Genomic DNA, 15,348 nt, shown 5'->3' on the forward strand with positions numbered 1-15,348 from the left:
GTGTCATTGAGCCAATCCATTATTCCACCCTGGAACTGCCTTTTCTGGACATCTCATTATGTGAGCTAAAAAATGACCTTACCTTTTAACCACTGCAGTTCTTTGTTTTTAATTATTATATACAGTTGAAATATCTTAACAAGTTCAATGCTCAATGAATACTTACTGAATGAATAATTGAATGAATGAATGTCAAAGGGCTCAACCGCCTCATGTGAGGCAGAGTGGCACAAATTTTATCATTTTATAGTTTCATTCTGTTCTGTGTGGGTTTGGAGCAAAGGGGTACAGGGCAGAGAAAGAGATGGAAAGAATACTTGAACTTTGGACAGAGGGAGTCTGATTGTTTATAGTGGGGCTGGATTTAGAAAGTCTCTATAAAGGTGCATGGAAAAAATATGTCCCAGCTGCAGTCCAGCTGCTCCAGCAGGGGTGGTGTGCTGATGGAGGATGTGAATCACACCTTGAGAAACAGAGCAACGATCAAATCTCATCTGGGAGAGCTGAGCACTTCATGTGAATTATATCTTAGAAATAGCCCTGCATTTGACAGTCGCTAAACCTCACGCCAGCTACTTTGTCTTTCATTCTATAATTAAACAGGATTCCTCTTCTTGGGTTTGGAACTTGCAGGAACTCCATCTTTTGACTAATTCACTTTCAGATCAGTGCTCTGTCTTGATGTATTACAGCGATAGGCTGTGCGCGCATGTCATCCATCATAGCAGTCAGCTGTGCTCTCAGCACAGACAAACCGAGCCAGCTGTTGTTCTGACACATCAGAGCAATGCATTACCCACGCCTAGGACATCCATGATCTAGTACCCCAAGATGGCACTGTCCAGAATAGAGATAGTCCTGGGGCGCATGGAGCACCATGCAGGCTTGACAGAGACCTACTCGGGGCTGGGAAAGACTTTTCTGTTATTGAGTGGTTTGAAACAGATTGGTTTCCCAAGACCCAACTCAGTGGTTTTAATAAGGGGGTACGGAAGTATTCACATATACTGCTGTTATTGATCAACTCAGGACATCAGTTTCTTAGTAATGTATTTCTGAAAATTCCAAGTCATCCCCGACAGCATTTTATGTATCTTAATCCTTATTGTTGATGATTGGAATTGTCTTTACACAAGTCTTTCTTTCAACTCAGCAAATGATATAGGCTGCTGGTCCAACATCGGGGCACCAGTAGGGGATGTGTAAAAAGGAACTGTTTAAATATTGACTGCTGAGAATTTGCTGAAATCATCTACTTCCAGTTTGCTTTCTGTTCCTCAAGTGAACACTTAACATCAGTACCTGCACTGCCTTGGTGCTCAAGAGCACAAATGAAGTTACCTGAATCACTGACCCGAAACACCTAGGAAAGTAGAGCTGCCCCTCAGTCACGCTCTCCTATTTACCCAGCCTGACCAGGACTGGCCTGTCTGAAGAGGGAATTGACCCGGAAATGAAAAGATTTGAAAACGACTTATAAAAACTCCAAACCGTTGATTCTCAGATAGTTTTCTCTCTCATTTCTAAAGAGGCCACATATATATAAGCAATTCCTCGGTTCCTCCAGTATCTTTAAAAGCTATTTTCCTGGCTGTGACTCCAACGGCACAAGATGGACCCCTTTGTACCTAAATCTGCCCATCTGCAAAATAGGAAAGATGTATTCACAACGGTAGTGGCCAAAAAGAGGTGACCGCTTAGAATTGGAGGAGGCAGCACAGACAGTTGAAGCTTTTTGGTAATCTTACAGTCCTATCTATTTCTTCTTTTTTCATTGTGGAAAAATGCACATAACATAAAATTTACCAGCTTAACCATTTTCAAGTTTACGGTTCAATGATATTAAAAAATTCACAATGTTGTACAACCATCACCACCATCCATCTCCAGAACTGTTTCATCTTCCCCACCTGAAACTCTGTAGCCATTAAATACTCCCTCCACCTGCAGCCCCCGGAAATCACCATTCTACTTTCCGTCTATGAATCTCACTGCTCCCGGTACCTCATAAAAGGGTAATCATACAGTATTTGTCTTTTTTGTGACTGACTTACTGCACTTAGCATAATGTCCTCAAGGTTCATCCATGCTATAGCACGTGTCAGAACGTCCTTCCTTTCTGAGGCTGAGTAACGTGCCGTCACACGTGTGTACCACGTTTCGCTTATCCATTTATCTGTCGATGGACACTTGAGCTGCTTCCATGTTTTAGCTATTGTGAATAAACCTGCTATGAATGTGGGTGTACAAATGTCTCTTCAAGACCCTGCTTTCAGTTCCTTTGGGTATATACCCAGAAGTGGAATTGCCGGATCACATGGTAATCCTCTTTTTAATTTTTGGAGGGACTGCCTTTCTGTTTTTCACAGCAGCTGTACCATTTTACACTCCCACCAACAGTGCACAGGGTTCCATTTTCTCCACATCTTCCCCACACTTGTGATTTTCTGTTTGTCTTTTTACAGTAGCCATCCTCATAGGTGTGAGGTGGTAATCTCGTTGTTTTGATTCACATTTCCCTAATGATTAGAATCCTATCTATTTAACAACAAAAGTTTAATTTTGCATAAAAAGGAAAGCTAGCCAAATAGTACAGATATGTTCGATTCAGAAATCCTTCATTCTTTGCTACTCTCTATATGGCCAAAAAATAATGATGATGATGATGATGATTTCCATAAGTAGAACATCTATGATAAAATTTTTGGCACCTCGATGGAATTAAAATGTCCAGTCAGCAATTTTGTTTGAGGTTTATTCTCCCCATACCTGCCAGTTGGAATAAAGTCCCCCGTGTTTACACAGGCACAGAATTATCACCGTTCTTACCTCCCCACCAAGAAAAGAAGTATGGGAGCCCGGGGTATTTATCTTAGAAAAGCAGTGAAGGCTATATCTTTGACATAGCTATACTAGGTGGGGTGACCAGTCTGTCCCAGTTTGCCTGAGACGTTCCCAGGTTTAGCATGGCAAGCTCTTGTCCTAGAAACCCCTCAGTGCTGGGGAAACTAGGCCGGGTGGTCACCCTAGCGGTAGAGCCTCAGGAACGCACACTCGGGGACAGTATAATTAAGCCGCAAACCAGGCCATCTGTCTAACCCTAGACTATTTCCTCCTGTGCAAGTAAGAAATAAAATGTCATGCAGAGAAAGATACAGCTGGAACTAGGTTAAAAAATGGGTTTGCAGTCGGCATAGCTCTTCACAAAGGGCCTTCACAGAGGCTCTGAGAGAGAAGAGAAAGGGATATAACATTTATTAAGCAGTGATTTTAGGCACTTTACCTAACACATTCATATAATTCTCACTACCCTGAGGTAAATGTTGTTAATACAATTTTTTACAGAGCAGAGCACTGAGACTGAGAGAGGTTGTGTAACTTTCCTAAGACCATGTAAGTAGCAAATTAACGACTTGAGCAAAGGCCTTCCTGCTCCCTAGCGCAACCTTAGATGCAGATTGATGAATACAATTGTAGGAGGAACCCTGCCCCAAATAGACTGCTCTACTGCTTGTAATTCTCTCATTATAAAATATATAGTCTTGGATTCAGAAAATCTTAATAGCCTCCAATTGAAAGGCAAAGGTCCCTATAAAGAGAACTTGAAGGGTTAAAAGTATTATAAGCTAACCTCTCTCTTAGTAGCTGATCTCCTTTTAGATGTTAAATGACAACCAGCTGCAAGCAGGATGCTGCAGAGGTGCCTTGTGTATATGGGGTGTTGATAACAGAAATGGAAGACGTCAAAGATCAACTTTGCTTCTCAAAGATAGTGGAAACCAGTATTGAATGCTCTTCTTTTATTACATAACAAAAGGGCATGGATTAGGACGTAGGAGTAGAGGTCTGGTCCCAGTTCTGTAACCACCCCTGGGTGACTTTGGCTAGCCTCTATCCCGCAGACATGAAGGGGTTGGGCTAAATGATGGCTATGAGCAGTCCCTTCTGGGCTAAGGCTGTATAGCTCTACAGAAATGTGGTAGAACCTTAGATTCCTCAGAAACCAGTTCTCTAGTTCTCACCTCAACCTGAAAAGTTAGTAGGGTAGATACATGATTTACAGCTTCCTTCTTAATCCTGGAAGCGGCAGGGTGATGGTGGAAAGAACCTGGATTTGAAGTTAGACCTGGGTTAAGATTCTTGCTCTGCCATTTGAAGCTATAACTTTGGGGAAGTGACCTCTTTAAATAGTGTTATGCTCACCTGTAAAGTAGCAATAAACCAACCAACTCACTGTTTTGTCAGGAGCATTAAATGAGGGAACATATGCAAGCCCAAATCATAACGGTTCGTGGCCCTGACAGCTATCACGCTATAGCTTAGCCCTCGGGAAGCACTTCCCAGCTATTCCTAGCAGGGCCCCGGGCTGCAGCCTCACTGTGTGAGAAACGGGCCCCTTGGAGCCCTCCACATTGGCCTCCCCGTCTGGCCTCCATTCTGACCACTCGGTGGTCCATAGCCCTGCTCTCCACGGCCTAGGCTGTCACCACTACTTCTGCTCTGATGAGGGGGGCGTGGGAATGGCTCTCTCCCTGACAATTCTACTCCCAGTTTGGGCTGGCTCTCTCCCAATTGCCTAGAGACCAGGCCATAAGCTTTGTCTGGGCAAAATTTACAGAAGTTTATGAAAAGGATTAATGAAAGGGAAGTTCCAACTCAGAGAACATTACAACACCCCTCGGATCCACCCCAGGGTCTCTAAGAGGCCAGGCCCTCTCACTGCCTCAACCCCACTTGATTCCCAATTGACCCGCTAAGGCCAGAAAACTCCAGGCCTCTCCCTGCCTTTGGCCCTGGACCAAACTGAGCCCTGGCCTTATAGAGAAGAAGGTTCGTCTTCCTGTGAACTGCCTGAGGCTTCTCAGCCTTCTCGAGCCTTCATTTTTAACCTCAGAATTAGCCTCTTTTCAGATGAATGGAGCTTCCATTCCCTTGAGAGGAAACTCCTTGCACTCCCACAGGGGTGTGGTCCAACCCTGAGCTACAGCCAACTTCTCTGTCTTTCCCAAAGTCCAGGTTAGTGGGCTACAGCTGGGTGCCTGCGGTATATCACCACACTTATCCCAGTTCCTTTCTATATTTTCCTCCTCAAATAATTGTTTTTAATTGTTGAATAAAATTTTACCCAGAGTCACATTATTACACGTATAAATGATGACCCAAGGTCTGTCTTAGGTGAACATGCCCCTTCCCTTTACCCATTGCTAGAACATGTGTCTCTCCAAGCAGGTCAGTGCTGGTGAGTACCGCAGTCAGGGAGCCCGGATCCACTGGGCATCTCTCCCCCAAAGAAGCCTTCAGAAAAGCCACAGAACTCACCCACTGCTCCCACATGCTGCCCCCTCAACCTACAAAGTGGGCAACACCCCACCCACACGGCTCAGAGCCACCTTCGGACCCTTCCTAGCTCAAACCACTTCCTGTTCATGGTCTGAACATAAGAGAACAGAAGCACACTCTGCTGCATTAAAATATTCCAGATTGGCTCTCAAGTAAAAATTACCTTTGATTTAAAACTAACCATTCACTTCTGTGAGGTACCTTAAGTAGTCAAATTCATTGAGACAGAAAGTAGAATGGTGGTCGTTAGGGGCTGGAGGAGGTGGATGGGGAGTAGTTCTTTTATGGTGGTTTAGTTTGGGAAGATGAAAAAGTTCTGGAGATAGATGGTGGTGATGGTTGCACAGCAATGTAAATGTACTTAATGACACTAAACAGTATACTTAAATATGGCTAAACGGTAAATTATATGTTATGTGTATTTTACCACAATTTAAAAAATAACTAATCTAACAGAAGAAAGATCTCAGATGTTTCCTGAGGCTCTGCTATGGACTGAATGTTTGTGTCCTCCCAAAATTCATATGTTGAAATCTAATCCCTGATATGTTGATATCAGGAGGTGGGGACTTTGGGAGATGGTGAGATCCTGAGGGTGGAGCCCCCATGAATGGGATTCATGCCCTTAGAAAAGAGACCTCGGAGAGCTTCCTCACCACTCCACCCTGTGAGGACACATCAAGAATACAGCCATCTAGGGGCTTCCCTGGTGGCACAGTGGTTGAGAGTCTGCCTGCCAATGCAGGGGACACGGGTTCGAGCCCCGGTCTGGGAAGATCCCGCATGCCGCGGAGCAACTAGGCCCGTGAGCCACAACTGCTGAGCCTGCGCGTCTGGAGCCTGTGCTCCGCAACAAGAGAGGCCGCGACAGTGAGAGGCCCGCGCACCGCGATGAAGAGTGGCCCCTGCTTGCCGCAACTAGAGAAAGTCCTCGCACAGAAACAAAGACCCAACACAGACAAAAATTTTTAAAAATTAAAAAAAAAGAATATGGCCATCTAGGAGCCAGGAAACGTGTTCTCACCAGACATGGAGTCTTCTAGTACCTTGATCTTGGACTTCCCAGCCTCCAGAACTATGAGAAATAAATGTTAGTTATTTAAGCCACCCGGTCTGTGGTATTTTTCTTACAGCAGCCTGAATGGACAAAGACAGACTCACTCCCTGATTTCATTTTAATGAGCAGCCCTTCTAACTCTGAATGCTAAGTGCAGGCAAAGCAGCAAAGGAAACAATGAATACAGCTCCTGCTCTGGAGTAGCTTAAAAGCTGGTGTAGACAGAGTACTTCCTTGTAAAACAGGTAAGAAAATGCATGCAGGAAAAAGTAGGCACATAGTCCTGAAATGTGTGGTGTTTCCAACTTTGCACGTGGACCCAGTGTGAAGGAGGCAAAGGCAGTCTTGTGTGTGTTTCACAGGAAAATGGTTTCTCCCTCAGAACAGAAAGAGGCCCTTAGTGCTTCCTTAAGCTTCTGTTCAGTAGACAATACAATGTAATCGTTAAAGCCCTAGCATCAACCTGCCTAGGTTAAAATACTGGCTATGTGTCCTTAAGCCATTAACCTAGTCTCTCTGTGCCTCAGTTTTCCATCTTTGAAATGGGAAAAATAATAGTTTCTACCTCATACGATCATTGCATGAAGCATGTGAACTGACTAGATCTCACTTAGCCAATAATAAGTACTCAATCAATGTTATTGGCTATTATTCCTGGCTAGGCCACTGCACCCCTTTCCAAGTGAAGATCAAATTAAATTTGAGGTTTAGTGTTACAGGTCTGCTTTCTTAAGTTTCTTTTTTTCTTAGACTATCAAACTTTCTCCCTGAGCAGTGGTTTTGCCAGACGTACATATCAAAAGACTTTACGCTCCTCAGGGTTACTTTGAAAATTTCCTGGCAAATCTTTTTTTTTTCAGCCAAAGAAATTTTGATATACAAAGAATATCATTAATATGCAAATCAGCATACTGTAAAATTCATTTTGGTGCTGCAGAGGCACTATTTTTATAAATACAGAAACATAATTATGCATCCTCTAGAGGACTAAAAATAATTATACAAATTTACAACAAAGCCCAAGGCTGTGTTTCCTTTTAACTGACTGTTTCTAATATCATTTAAATCTTGTTAGAACTTAATTACCAAAGCTCTCTTGTAATAATTCAGGTGGAAGATTTAAAGTCTAAACTTGCCATTCAGAAAACAGAACCTCATGAGAGAAACAAAGACATGCAGGCACTGATTGCCCAAACAGGACAGTGAAAGCTTGGTCAGGATGGAGCCATGTGGGCCCTGAGACGAGGAGGCTCATGAAGAGAAAACATTAATATTAATACATGAGCCGTGTTAATTTTTTTAACCTACAATTTCTTAGAAAGACAAGATTATGTATAATGATCACTATGGACTGTAAACCCAATTAGCCATTTCTACCTCCTCTTTAGTTTCCCTCTGTACTTTCCTTATCTTTTTCAAATTAAGGTAAATATAATTTGGGGGCAGTATTTTTTTCATAACGACTTAATTATCCTTTCCAAAGTCAATCCAGAACGTGTGTGTGTGTGTTTCATAGCTAAAGAGTGGCTTCTATTAGTGCCGAAAAGAACAACAAGCAAAGTCATGAGAAAGGGTCCAATTTAGACTCTGTCTCAAAAGCAATTATTTATTAGCATTTAGAGAAAATGAGCCCCTTCTTATGAAATAAAAGACATAAGAAACTCAAACACTTGAAATTCAAACACATTTTCACTTACCACTAGTTAACAATAGTTTCTAGGACTTGGAATTCCCTGGAAAATTAATTAGTCAGCTTATGCTATACAGGATAATAATCTGTTTATGTGAGATATCTCTAACATAGGTGTTATCCATCACGGCAGAAGCTGACCAATTAATTTTCCAAAGAGCTGTAGCAATTCCATATGTGAGATGTCTATACAATGTCGCAGTTCATTCTAGTCACTAAAAAAAAAATCAGTCAATTCAGTGAAAAAAATATTAATCAAAATGATTGTTTGACAGCATTTAGACAAATCAGCCAGTTGTTTGAATCTCTCATTTTTCAACCATTTATTCTGGCTTTGTGTAGGTATATAAATATGCATACATGTGCTTATGGTAGATGGATTTTTTTTGTTTCAGTGGTTTTAATCCTGTGGTAAGGTATATAATATCAGAACTTTTTGTATATAATATACTTGATGAGAGGGGAGGGGGAGTAAAAGGCGTTGCTCTTGTTTCTTGGGTTCATGGACTCTTTTTATCATCCTCTTTGAATGGAGCCAAGGGAAGTAGCATTTTGACAGAGACAGAGTGAAGGTTCCAACTTAGTGGGCAGATTTTTCTATTCTAACCCATCTTCTTTCACTGACATGTGATCCTTTGAAAACTTATCTCCATTATTTCGTTTCCTCCTCTTAACGTAAAATTATGTCATTACTTGAACTCAAGCAATATTTAAAGCCATTTCTCATTGTGGGAAATTCCAATCTTGAAGTGTTTAAATTTTCTAGCCATGCTCTTGACTATCATTTGTAATTTGTCCAAGTGGGAACTGAAATAAATAAATAGACCTGTATATACTGCATATCTGAAAGAAGATCCATCCAGCAATAAAGTGAAGCACAAAGACTGAATCAGTCCCCACAGCATCTCTAAAGCTGCATAGAACAATTCAGGATGATAATTGAAGAAATCCAAGCATATAGTTTCCCTTAACCTCTTTTTATGAGTGATGGCAGACTATTATTCAAAATCTTGAGAGTAGATATTTTGGCTTGGCTGCTGAAAAGGGAGAAACCTAAAATCTCTGTGTATGGGGGTATCATACACAGGCCTTGTAGCCTGTGACCATCTTTCCTTTTGGCCGGTATGGGAAATCATCTGTGATTTCTGCCCATTGTACATGTCTATTGCGTTTGCCAGCTAATGTTTAGTAACAAGGGCTGTTTGTTCTTCTTAATAATTTGAACTTTCTCCATTTGTGTTTACCTTCACATCCAAACTAGCACAACTCTGCTCCGAGTTAATTCCCCAATTTCATTATGACCACAGTAGGGAAGGGGAAAAGGATCTGCATCCAAACCACCAGACAGAAAACAATGGGAACAGGCAGGAATCCAAGAGCTTTGGCATGATTTGTAGGAGGAAGCCAGCTCTGATTAATGCTATCAAAATGCTTGTCTTTCCTTTGATTGATATTCCAGGCCCTTGTTACAATTACTGATGCCGGTGACAACTATCATCAGACTCTTTATGGTTTGCTGTCGGTTGGGAAGGGGGGAGGGTAGGTGGCATGGACTTCACCAGAACATTTGCACACCTGCCTCAGTTTAACCTAAAACCCATTATTTTGCAAACAAAATATATAAGCCCAACATAGCAATCATTGTTTCTCATATTCTTCAATCAAAAACTCTTCAGTTCCTGGGCTTCCCTGGTGGCGCAGTAGTTCAGAATCCGCCTGCCAATGCAGGGGACACGGGTTCGAGCCCTGGTCCGGGAAGATCCCACATGCCGCGGACCAACTAAGCCCGTGTGCCACAACTACTGAAGACTGCATGCCTAGAGCCTATGCTCTGCAACAAGAGAAGCCATCGCAATGAGAAGCCTGTGCACCACAACGAAGAGTAGCCCCCGCTCACCACAACTAGAGAAAGCCCATGTGTAGCAGCGAGGACCCAACGCAGCCATAAATAAATAAATAAATATTTTAAAAAAAGCTTGAAGAAGAGAGTTACAGTTCAAAAGATAGTGATCATACTTGCTTTCTCAATGTATGTGCATGACTTGGAAGTAATCTGCAAAAATCCTGACATTTCACCTCTAAATTGTTCAGCATCTGTCTTCTAAGCTTAAGGACATTCTCCTATATGATCTGATAGAGTTCTTTAACTGAAAATTTTAGGGAAAAAATAAAAGAATAGGATTGTTGGGAAATGACTGATACAATTTTAAAATAAGACCTATAAACAATTAACCTTTGTGCCCAAGTGTATCAGCAAGACTCAATGGTGGGATTTTAATCGTTGTTCCCAGTTCCTCCTCACCAGGGATGAATGGAAATCCTCGGCATCTGTGAAATACTCTTGTCTGGTCCTATCCTGAGGCCTCTATTTTTGTTTTCTTTTTTTTTTTTTAACATCTTTATTGGAGTATAATTGCTTTACAATGGTGTGTTAGTTTCTGCTTTATAACAAAGTGAATCAGCTATACATATACATATATCGCCATATCTCTTCCCTCTTGCGTCTCCCTCCCTCCCACCCTCCCTATCCCACCCCTCTAGGTGGTCACAAACTGAGGCCTCTATTGAATCAGCCTCCCTTGAAGTGCTCTTATGCATCCAGTGCTGCTCTCAGCCCTGAGGTTTCCTTACACCACAGCCCTATTAGGATTTGAAGGAAATTCTCTGTCTCTAACTGCAGTGGCTTCAAGTCCAAGTAAAGGACATCTATTTATCAACTACACTTAAAGCATATGATTTGCTCTAATGCTCTGTCTTAGTCTGTTTGGGCTGCTATAAAAGAATACCATAGACTGGGTGGCTTATAAACAACAAACATTTATTTTTCACAGCCTCAGTTCTGGAGGCTGAGAAGTCCAAGATCAAGGAATCAGCAGATTTGATGCTGATGAGGGACCACTTCTTGGTTCACGGTTGGCTGTCTTTTCACTGCATCCTCAGATGGCGAAGGGGCAAGGGAGCTCTCTGGGGCCTCTTAAGGGCACTAATTCCATGCATGAAGGCTTTACCCTCTTGACCTAATCACCTCTCATATGCCCCACCTCCAAATACCATCACATTGGGTATTAGGTTTCAACATATGCATTTTGGGGAGATGAAACATTCAGTCTATAGCATGCTCTTTGCCAGACATTGCTGCCAGTTACTGCCCTAGGAAGGACTTCTTTTTCTATTGCTTTGGGCTTGGAGCTTTCTTCTCCCTCTAAGCATTCTCTCTGAATGTATGTGCTCTACAGTTTGCATGGAAGAAGAACTTCCAGAGTGAAATCTGAGCTGAAATGGATGCCCTATGATTCTGAATAGAAGTGTTATTACCTTTCACGCAGTGAACACCTCCTGGCCCACACTCCCCATCCACATCTCATTAGGGCAGCCAAGAGCCTTACCATTTAACCATTGCTCTCCCTATATCATGTGAGCCACACCATATGTATTTATGTTCCTAACAACACAGATGTCAGCACAACAAAATATTCTTATATTTAATCAGATTACTATGTGTAGACTGGAGCTTTTGCTTGCATTTTGGCTCAGATGTTGGATCATTAAACACTAATTCATAGAAGACATATGTCCAAGATGATTTTCTTTCATGAATGGGATTGGTAAAATGTATGTTTCATTTGCTGTAGGATCCCTCCCTAACTTGTTTGGGAACTTATCTGGAAAGTGAACATGGGAAATAGTTGCAGCAATGCTCAGGGAGCAGGACTCCACATCATTCCAAGAAACATTCACTGAATGCCTACTGTGTGCCAGGCACTATCGTAGGCACTGAAGATACGAAGATGAACATTTGTCCCTGAGAAATCCATGGTTAGTGGGAAAGACACTAATTTCTTAAACTGACTCACTCCAAATCATTAAGCCATTTGTTCTATTTGAAGATGCACGAAAGTAATATGGAAATGTTCATTACAGTCTTACTCAGCGACAGCCCTTGAGATAATGCATTATCTCATTCCATCCTCAAAACAACTCTTTTATGCATCAAATGAGGTTGTGCATGTGGTTATTTGGCCAGATTATAGTGTGGGTTTGTATATGGAAACATATGTGTCAGTGTTTCACTATGAATCACAGTGATTTTCATTCTCATAAAAAATAATAACAAATTAATGGCACAGGAAAATCATTTGTGACTTTTAGAGCCATGCATTCCATAAAAGGGTGGATTTGGGACAGCCAAGGCTTCCCAAGCAGGGTTTATGGTAATGACTCCTTGTGCCCTGACTTCTTACTCCATATTCCCAAATATAAGAATGATTTGGGGACTTCCCTGGCGGCTCAGTGGTTAAGAATCCGCCTGCCAATGCAGGGGACACAGGTTCGAGCCCTGGTCTGGGAAGATCCCACAAGCCTGCGAACCACAACTACTGCGCCCACATGCCACAACTACTGAAGCCCACGTACCTAGAGCCTGTGCTCCACAACAAGAGAAGCCACCACAATGAGAAGCCCGCGCACCGCAACAAAGAGTAGCCCCCGCTCGCTGAAACTAGAGAAAGCCCGTGCGCAGCAACGAAGACCCAATGCAGACAAAAATTAAGTAATTAATTAATTAATTTTAAAAAAAGAATGATTTGGCCATTTCCTGGAGTTCATAGAAGGCTCACCTCTTTCTTTTCCAGATTTCCCTAACATCTGTTCATTTTATCAGCAAAAGTTTGGTGTTTGTTCGTCAACGCTTATTAGTATAGTCAGTGGGTTGAGATGAAAAGTAATTCATCACTCTTTGGCCCAGTTGCAGATAAACTTTATTCGGTCTTTGGCCTAGTTGCTGATAAATTTCCCTCAACTGTGATGACTATAGCATTATTATAATTAGCCATCCTAGAGAGATTTACCCTACTCTCCAGCACACTACCCATCCGGCTGTGACCAGCCCCACGCCAGTCTTCAATCATTTTGTCTTCTTGGCTGCTATAACATCTCCAGCCTGAGGCTGGACCACTTGCCCTGTGCTGCTCTGCACCAACCCCCAAATGCCTCACAGCCACCATCCCCACGCACCCACCACCAATCTCCCCCACAGCATGCACCTTCGCCTTGGTCACCAACAGATCATCCCTCACCATATAGCTATTCCGCAATCTAACCCCAAACCCAAACCCTCCCCTCCTCCCAAACTCTTCTGCTGTGCTCTTAGGAGCTGACTGTCATCAGCAAACTGACCTACATCTTCTTCCTCTTCTAAATGTATTTTCCTGCTAAAGGAAGCCAGGCTGTACCCTCCGGATGCTACTTCCCGCTGCCCTCTCAGCTGAAGGCTGTGTCTCTCCTATTCCTCAAGTACCTCAAGGCCAGGGGGAGGAGCAAACGTTCTTCTGGCTCCCCTTTGCAACTTCTCAGATGTCTGTCCTTCCTCATTCAAAAATCCTAGCTTTTTGGAAGCGAATCATCAAACTTTACCACCTCTGAAGTCATCTCCCTGCCTCCTGGTCAGTGGAGTGACAGGTGATGTCAACATCACTACCTACCTCTCCACCACAATCCTATCATCAGACCAAGAGTTATCCAACATCCTGACGCTCAGCACCCTGCCCTCCTTAGCTCCAAAGTTCTTTCCCTCCACCTCACCTCAATCACTTACTCACATCATCATACCCTAGATCTTGTCATTGCCAGTAATTACAACCCTTGTCTCCCAGGCACCACACTCTCCTTATTTTCCACCTACATTGCTGGACACTTCTTCTCAGTAACCTTTGCTGGTTCTTCCTTATCTCCCTGACTAAACATTGGAATGCCCCTCGGATTATTCAGCCTCTTCTCTCCTCTATCCACACACATTCTCTCAGGGATCTCATACAGTCTCGTGGCTTGGGATAACTTCCAAATGTTTATCTTCTGGATAAAAGAGAACTGAATTAGAGTTCAGGATTCTGAACTCTAGTCCTATATACCCAACTGCTTGTTCCACATCTCAACACTGACATGGTCAAAACCAAAATCTGATCTTCAACCACACTGGATTCTTTCTCAGTTTTCTCCACCTGAGTAAATACCCATTCCAACCTTTCAGTGGTTTAGGCCAAAATTCTTAGAGTCTCCTTTGACTCTTCTCTCTGTCTCTCACATCCCACATCCAGCCCACTGGCAAACCCTTTTTGTTCTACTTTTATGATATATCCATATTCTGACCACTCTTCATCATCTCCAACACTACCACCCAGATCCAAGCCACTACTATCTTTCACTGGGATTATTACAGTAGCTTCCCAGGTGTTCTCCCTCCCTCTGTCCTTGTCCCCCTTCTGTATCCTCTCAACACAGCAGGCGTAGTGATCCTTTTAATGGTAAGTCTCATCTCTGCTCCAAACCATCCAATGGTTTCCTATCTTACTCAAGATAAAAGCCAAACCTTTGCAATGACCTACAAAGCCCTCCACATTCTGGTACGAGGAGGCTCCATGAGATCTGACCCTCACCCCTCACAACGATTATCCCCTGCACCACAACTACTGAGCCTGTGATCTAGAGCCCCCGAGCCACAACTACTGAGCCGGCATGCCACAACTACTGAAGCCCGCGCACTTAGAGCCCGTGCTCCGCAACAAGAGAAGCCACTGCAATGAGAGGCCCACGCACCGCAACAAAGAGTAGCCCCCGCTCACTGCAACTAGAGAAAGCCCGTGTGCAGCAATGAAGACCCAAATGCAGCCAAAATTTTTTTAAAAAATCTACAGACAATAAATGCTGGAGAGGGCTTCCCTGGTGGCGCAGTGGGTGAGAATCTGCCTGCCAATGCAGGGGACACGGGTTCGAGCCCTGGTCTGGGAAGATCCCACATGCCGCGGAGCAACTAGGCCCGTGAGCCACAATTACTGAGCCTGCGCGTCTGGAGCCTGTGCTCTGCAACAAGAGAGGTCGCGATAGTGAGAGGCCCGCGCAGCGCGATGAAGAGTGGCCCCCGCTTGTCGCAACTGGAGAAAACCCTCGCACAGAAACGAAGACCCAACACAGCCATAAATAAATGAATAAATACAATTTTAAAAAAAAAATGCTGGAGAGGGTGTGGAGAAAAGGGAACCCTCCTGCACTGCTGGTGGCAATGTAAATTGATACAGCCACTATGGAGAACAGTATGGAGGTTCCTTAAAAAACTAAAAATAGAACTACCATACGACCCAGCAATCCCACTACTGGGCATATACCCTGAGAAAACCATAATCCAAGTCTTCTTAAACTCAACTAACTGCTTGCTATATCCCTGTACCCAAGCAGCTGAACGTTGATGGAGAAAATCTCACAACCATGC

The sequence above is a fragment of the Eschrichtius robustus genome, chromosome 5 (assembly GCF_028021215.1).
Source record: "Eschrichtius robustus isolate mEscRob2 chromosome 5, mEscRob2.pri, whole genome shotgun sequence".
In the NCBI taxonomy this organism is placed as follows: Eukaryota; Metazoa; Chordata; class Mammalia; order Artiodactyla; family Eschrichtiidae; genus Eschrichtius; species Eschrichtius robustus.